The following is an 8,657-nucleotide window of genomic DNA, read 5'->3' on the forward strand; positions in this document are numbered from 1 at the left end:
AATTCCTATGGTATGATTTTCAAAAACAACGAAATCATCATCAGGAAACATACATGAATTTAGAGAACTAATTTGTACCTCATATGTGTCACACTACAACTCTTCCAAGGCCTCATCCTTTGCTTGCAGCTGTCATAGCAAACTTTGCTTTCCTCTTCCACTTCATGTAGAAGCATCTCCAATTTATCATTCTCTGTTTGAAGATTATTTTTCTTTTGCTTCAGTTCTTCCATGGCCTCCTCTATGGCTTGCAACTGAAGCTGCAATCGCTCCTTTTCCTCTATCTCTTTCTATAGAGTTTCATACATGATCTCCACTCTTTTGGAAATGTTGAGCATGGTCTCGTCCATCGCTTTTTCATCCTCTGTCGCTGCACATTCCATTGTTCACGTTACAATTCACATCAATCCAAAGACTGCTCTGATTCCACTTGATCCAGGTCTGAGTGTGACAAAAGACCCTTCTAAGGCCTTTTACTTTCGTGATGTGTTAAATTGCATTCTTAAAGGAACATGAGTGAATACATGTGCATATTGTAAAGAACAGGAACATGTCAATCATCAACAACATAAAATAACAAGACGTTGATAACGGAGTTCATCCAGGAGGGAGTACGTCTCTGGGCCCCACTGTCAAGATGGTGTAGGCCGCTGCATTAAGTGCTGTCAATAATGATGATGTACACAATAGATGATGTCGTGATCATACAAGGAAAAATGCCCTCATGCCGGAGTGGCTCTAAGAGATGTTCCACTACAGGAACTCTTAGTCAAAAGACTCCTATTAGTATAACACAAAAACATGCATGATGAGCATCCTGCCAACATGGCATAAAAGGGATCTCAATGCAAAAATATGAATGATGACAAAAAGAGTATCCCAGCAACATACAACAAAGGGATCTCAAAGCATAACATGACAAATCATGACAGCAAGTACATCACATAGAAGATTTTGCATCACATCAAGCAAGGAATTGTGACAACATGTAAGAAATAAGATCCTGCATCAACAATAATCAAGGATTTGTGCAGCATAATGCATAAAGAAGAAGTAAATTAATACATCATATACCTCACAACCAAGGGCCATCGCAAGAAGTGGACGTCAAACTACTGAAGTTGTTCAGACCATCAATCTCAAGGCATCGATCGTATGAAGATGACTGCTCGCACATGAATATGGACATCTGCACTGGCACTTAGAAAAGTGGATGGAAACTAAAATGAGAGAATGAAAAATCTCACTACACCATAAGATTTGTGGCATCGAGTAGTACAAAATCAACTGTCCAAAATCCAAATTCTGAGAAGTTGGGAATCTGGGGCTCAAAGAATCTTTTAGATTCCCCCAAGATTCCTCAAAGATTTTGCACCATGGGTGGACTAGAAATCTCCAACTCAGTTAGAAAATCTGATCTCACCATTGTGATCCCTACGGAAAGCCATGAAAGGCAAGTATAAACTTGACTATATTCGAACATGGAATTTTTTTACCTCTTTGGGGAAATTTCAAGGCTCATGGTTCCGCTCCCTATTTTGGCAGCGATCATGGTTCCACGTGCATTCAGAAAATGGCTGAAAAATGAAAAACTCTAATGGAAAAATGGACAGTGCCATTGCATTCGTGGCAACGAGAGGTGTTGAATCCATATAAAATTTGTCAAATTCTGACAAAGTGGAAATTTTTCCCTCCTGCAAAATTCATGGTTCCTGCATTAAAAATTAATTGCCTCGAAATGCGTGCCTACTCCTGGTTCCTCCATCTCTATCTAAAACTGTGTGCAATGGTGAAATTTCTAAGTTTATATAAATTTTGGGGTGGAAATACCAAGAAATTAGTTGGTGTAATGGTAAAAAAGGAATTTGGTTAAGGAGGGGTCGGGTGGTCAAACCCTGCCCCTCTCGTTTTACCACCCCACGGTTATCATCAAACCAAAAATATATTTGAGTGGGGGTCTGGTCAACATTGGGCAGCCTGCCCCTGTAATCCCTGGCACTATCGCATCTAAGATTGGCGCGTTAACTTGGGCGTTTACACATGCTAAAGGTTTGGGTGTATAATATTTGCTTTGACCTCGTTTTGGGGCTACCCGCCTAGGGGCCGGCCATGTGGGCCAGGTGGGTTCGACCCTCGCCATTCACTTATCTCCTATGCTGTGACATTTTAAAGGAGGTTGGAGGCGTTGGGGTGTGGGCTGGGTCCACCGTCGGTGACCAGCCCAACCCATTAATACATGGTTTAATATGGTGCAAGGAGGGTATGGTGTGAGGGCTCGGTGGGGTGATGGCCGCCGAGCCAAACTTAACTTAGATTTTTTTAACAAGGACGTTGTAGTTCTGGGGGTAGTGGGGTCATGGCTGCCTGCCCCTTATATATATTTTTTAATATGTTCTATAATATGGGTATGAGGGGTGGTGGGGGTGGTGACCCGCCACCATATACATATAGTTTTTTTAATTTTTTTTATAATGAGGGTCATTTTCAAATTTTTAGAAAATAAGAGTCATTGGGAAAATTAACAAGGCTGCAATTTCGACCGATTATGGGAGCTGGATTTATGCCTCGGGGTCAGTCAAATTGTAGGACACTTAAACCTGGCCCATAGCCCATCTTTGACCAAAACTTTGACTGGCCCGTTCTCCCTCATACGAGCTCAGATTGACGAACCGTTCAACCCTCCGCGATCAGGACGACGAGATCTACGCTCTATTCCTAGGTTGAAGTCATTCTAAGCACTTTTATTTTCAAGTGTTCATAAGCCCTCTTTGTCTTGTGTGTCTCTCTAGAGCCACCTAGATGAACACAGCCTGTGTTCGACAACTGCTCACCCTGGTGCATGATGGGTGTCTCTGGTTGGGAGAACTCATCCCCATTACCGATATGTTGATCCACTGGATCAATTTGTTGCCCCATCAAGGGGTGGATCTAGCAGAGGCGTTTTGGAGGAAAAACCAAAGAAAAATAACTCACGAACGATATGAAGAGTGAGTTCGGCTTGGTGAAGAAGTCGTACGCATATTCAATCCTCTCCATTATAGACAATGTAGTACAATTTTCCATGCAGATGCTACAAGATCATGCAAAAATGTTGCTCAGACGAGGTTCCGACGGTGGTAATTTCACTAGTTGCGCAATGTCCTAAGGGTGTGTAGTAGAAATAGGTGCAGTACATCTACAAGGAATCTTTTGGCCAAATTTCTTTAAGCACAAGATGAAGAAAAATAATCTCACTAGGCTTGGCTATTACTATTGATTGTGCTATTGGCGTGGAGGCTTCCAGAAGACAGTCAATTCCCTCCACAGGAACGTGATTTACTAGAAGCTGCAAAGTTTGCTTCGCTATGGGCAACAAAGGACCCTGTGCAAGTCATGGAGACTAAACTGTTTTGGTTGTTGGTCGAGATGGAGCTCCACATGGTAATCAGCCATAGGCCAAGGCTATAGCCAACCCTCTATGAAAAATTGGAGGCTTATGAAGAATTCAAGGTGGACTTTCACATATTGTTTGTCTACACTTGACAGGATCCCAAGAAAATGTGGTACAAGTTGCCCTACCTGGTGAGTGAGGGAGATGCACAGGATGTTATTGGGAAATAGCCAGGGGAGTGGTTGTAACCCTCAGATGTCGGTGTAGGTACAAGCGAGTTCAGGGAGAGTTCCTCCACGTAGACCACAATAGTGCAGAAGTAGCAGGAGGCTGAGCAAGATGCAATAAGACAGAGAGATGCATAGCAGAACAAGGAAGTGGATTCCAAGGCAGCTACTGCTAAGGTCACTGCTAAGAAAGAGATGGGGGTTAAGGAGACTACTATCGACATTTAGTAGTCTGTTTCTCAGCACACCAAGGACAAGGAGGAGTCCGATGTTGAACGAGGTGGGGGCACAAAGAAGGACACCCCGTTTAGAGTACAAAAGCACTCTAAGGAGCCAACTTCAAGACCTAGGAAGAAGCAGAAGTCCAATAGGCACATGCATGTTGGTATAATTGTCCTCACTCAGGGTGACTTGGACGAAATCGGAGATAAGGTCCATGATAGCATAATTGAATTGTGGACACAGTTCAATCAATCAACAGGCATTGGGAAATGTGCAGAAGGATCTGCATGATTTGTAGATTCAAACGGGACGATTATAAGCAAGCATGGGTTAGGCGAGCTCGATTTACGTGAGCATGCAACGAGCGAGCGTGACTATGCTAGGTATAGATCAGACTATAGACCTTAGAGTCATTTAGTTACTAGATGAGGCCTTGCATCCCCAGTTGGAGGAAGTAAACACCTAGTCATCTCAACCCTCCACAAATTACACCAAGGTGTATCCCACAAGCTAACGGTTAGGGAGCAGTGGGCATTGCTAGTGATTAGCAACATCATGACCAACAATGAGAATATATTCGTAGAAAAGTCATAACCATAGAAGGAGAAGGAAGAAATGGCCACACATAACCAAACCTTGGAAGAAACAATTATGCAGGCATGTAATACGCTGCAAAAACTCAACATTCTTGAAGACACAGAGTCAACAACAAAGATTCATATGTTGGTTATAGCAATTAGGGAATCCGAGGTTGAAATCAGTCAAGTTCAATTTGAACTTCAGCTATAGATATCATAGTTGTAGTTGAGGTTGTAGCATACCACTCTACCAGAATTCCGTGAGTAGCACAAAGTAGCGATTAAGGATGGGATGGCCACATTAGACACAACAGTCAAGGACTACACTAGATTATTCGAGTAGGCCATGGAACTTTTGACATCTCTGTAGGAGAAGCCCTCTCTGTAGAAGATTGGAACTGATATTCAAGAGAAGAAACAAAAGTTTGATGAAATGATTCGGACTTGAACAGGAACACAAAGAGCAATGGGCCTCACGGTAGAAGGCCCTACTATAGAGAAGTTGTTTGAAGAAGTACAACAAGTCGTGGTACATGGTACTGCTGATTTGAAGGTTCTAAAGATGGAGTTCCATGAAATCTAGAAAAGGATTATAGCACGAGTCGAGTGACTCGAGGGCTAGTCACCCAAGTTGTATTGGGGACCTATTGGGATGGGGTCCCTAGGGTTAAGTTTTGGTCAAATTTTGGGTTAATTTTTGTATAAAATGTAAAGTCTCCGCAAAATGTGGAAGAAGAATCCGAATATACTAGGAGCCAAACGAGCTTTAGTCCCTTAGGTGGGTAAGTGGTATGAAGGTTTTGAGACCCTCCCATGGTCTACGGACCATGGTATTAATTGTTATATACAAATGAGTCATAGTGAGTCCAGAGAAATGACTAAGATAGAAAATCATTGTTTTTGGTAAGAAGTTAAGGCAGGAAAGCTCTATTTCTTGTAATTAGGAAAAAGGGGAAGGCTCTTACAACTGAGTGCATGGAGACATTGGTAAGTCTGCAAGATGAGTGCATAGGGAAAGGAAGTCTATACTTGAATGATTATACTTAATAAAGAAAGTTTTGAGCCAATTCTGATGCATATGTGTATTATTTATCACTTCTCCAAGTTTATTGATCTTCACTCTGTGCTATAATTTATATGAATTAATGTTTATCTATTCGCGAAACTAGTAGATTAGTGATAGCTATGCATGTTATGAATGGTTAAGAGCATTTTCAAAGATTTGAAAGTTGTTTAAGTGGATTTACAGTAATTGTCTGCTAGGAAAAGTTAAGGGTTCACGAAGATAGATCTAAGCCCTATGAACCACAAGAACCTATCACACAGATCTCTAGGTGTAGAAACCTAGTTCCGTCATACCCAATACTGCTTTGGGTGAGACTGTAGTTTGTGCTATGCAAGTTTTTTCCGAAAGGGCCAACAATCAGGGTTTGGTTGGTTGGCACAAATAACATTAAACCTAGGTCAAGCCCCATCAAGCCAACACCAACATGTTATTCATGGATATGGATTCCCAAGATCAACTAGCAATAGGTAAAGGAGCATATAGGCCTTACTTCTTGATGTTCAATTTGGCTATGGCACAGACAATGTAGGATCTTATGTACTTCCCAAAATCCTTTCAAAGGTTCAGCCAATAAAAATAATTCTGCAACACTGCCACTATATTCTCTACCTTGAAATGTACAACGACCCAACTGTAGTGCGCCTCCCAAATCATCTTGGAATGCTAACTTAAAGGAATAAAGAGGTGTCCTAGTTGTCATAACAGTTCATCCTAGAGGTCAAAATTTGGAACGTTCTTGCTTTCCAGGTGTGTCTTATATGTGTTGCCGAATTCTGGATCGCTCTTGTAATGATTCAGCCACCCCGCAGTCTCGTTCCCACAAGATTCGAGCATAGTGGTCACTGCCATGAACAATGGTTGTCTCAAGAAGTCTGCAACATTGGTGGTGCTTCCCTTATTTTACTTAATGTTTATATGGAACTATTGTAGATATGTGGATCATTTATGATGGAAATCATTTTGAAATTTCCCTTGTGTATGTACAAACTTCAGGGGTTGGTGGTCTATGTGGATGACTGTTTCCTTCCCCAAAATGTAATGCTTCCATTGTCGGTAGACTTGCACAATGGAATACGTATATTTTTCATATGTGGGTTACATTCATTCTATTTCTGAAAGTGTCTCACCCTTATATTCGACTAGATGCCCTACTGAGTAAGAATTGAACCAATATCATAGTCAAAGGCATCTGTCTTGATCTCACAAGGTTTCTACAGGTCTAGTAATGTATGCACTAGTGTAGAGGAGAGGGAATGATTCAACTCAGCAAACACCCTCTGTTGGGATTATGACCAAAAGAACTTTTCTTTCGCTCCTCCCTTGGTGACTTGACTCAAAGGCTAAGTAATATGAGAGAACCCCAACCCAAACCTACCATAGAAGTTGGAAAGACCCAGAAAGATGCAGAGCTCTATTAGAGTGGTTGTGGTTGGCCAATCCCAAATGATTTGTATCTATGGTGGGTCCACATGCGCACCTTGATTATCAATGATGTACCCCAAATATTGAATGCGGGTCATACCAAAAGTGCATTTCTCCAAATTTGCACACAACTTGTGTGTCTGCAAGGTTTGGCGGACCTGTCGAATATGGTGAAGGTGCTCTTCCAAACTCTACCTGAAGATCATAATGTCATCCAAATACACCACCACGAATGAGTTGGTGAAGGGTTGCAAGATATCTTCCATTAGCCTCATGAAGGTTGTGAGGGAAATTGTAAACCCAAAAGGCATGACCAACCATTGCAAAATACCCTCCTTTGACTTGAAGGTAGTCTTCCATACATAGGAGAGTTCGATTGGTACGTGGTGATAACCAGACATAAAGTCAATCTTGTTGAAATATTTGGCCGCCTTGGATTGGATACCTATTCCAGATAGTGATCTTACTCAGCACCCTATAGTCAATATAGATTCTCGACGTACCATCCTTCTTCTGTACCAGCACGATCGAGCTCCCACACGGTAATGAACTTGGCCTGATGCACCCTTTCTACAATAACTCCTAAATCTACCTCTTGATTTCATCATTCTCTAGAAGAGAGTGTCGATAGATTAGTCCATTGGGTAGTGGCATGCCCAAGGTCAGATTGATGTGATCCTTGACCTAACACTGTAGAGTTATCCATGTGGGTGAGGTGAAGATGTCCATGTACTCCTTTACAACGTTGTCCATCATGTCCTGCCATGCAAGTCCACACTGTTAGGTCAAAAACTCCATCAATCTGACCCTAGGCGCACCGCTATCCAATGGAATAATCTATCGATGCTCTATATAGGTTGTCATTAATGTCAATTTGGCATTGGAAAATATTCTTGACATGCCAGAGGATGACTAGAAGCTCTTGATGACTTATGTGACATACACATGATGACATGTCCTACCGCTCATGATATTGATGAAAAACAAATGATGACATGACACCCTAACCTAATATAAAATCCTAGGAGTATTATCTTGAAAACCCTTGATTCCTATGACCATTATGAAACTATAGACGTTTAACTATGTAATGATAAACCCTTTATTCATAAAAAATCCCTAAAATCATTGAATCATTCCAAATATTGAATTCTCACTTATGAAAGAAATCCTAGGTCTATAAAATAGATAACCTAAAACACTGTATTATTGAACGTGCTACTCATCTAAGACCAAATACTTTTCATTATGATGGTGTGAGTGAAAAAAGGTTAATCTTGGTGTCCCCACACTGAAGAAAAATAGAAGGTGTTGTGGTTAATCTAAATGCCAATTGTTCTAGAAAAGGCAACACACACAAAATTTGATTCAAAATAAATATATTTAATATTTAATGAAAACATACAGGTTGGCTTCCCCATGGTTATGTCGGCCTAAGGCCCAACCGACATCTATATTCATTAAAGGGTAAAAACTAGTATATATTGGAGTTTAAATTCCTCATTCAAATTATCTAACTCGATGATCTATTCGTAAAAGAAGCACAAAAGACAAAAAGAGTATATGAGTTCAAACACAGTAGCAATAAGAGGCTGTGAAGAATGAGATTATTGGTTGGGAAAATTCTGTGATTATCTCTTAAGCTCGAATCAGTGAAAAAGAAGTAGAGTTTGGTGTTAGGACTGCTGACAGAACCTCAGTCCAACATTAAGAAGCTTCTATACCATTGGATCTGATTAATGTGACTAGAAAAATCAAACATCTATGAAGGA

This window comes from Pinus tabuliformis, chromosome 8, assembly GCF_031772625.1.
Source record: "Pinus tabuliformis cultivar Carrire ecotype Pingquan chromosome 8, CPIR1, whole genome shotgun sequence".
NCBI classification, from domain to species: Eukaryota; Viridiplantae; Streptophyta; class Pinopsida; order Pinales; family Pinaceae; genus Pinus; species Pinus tabuliformis.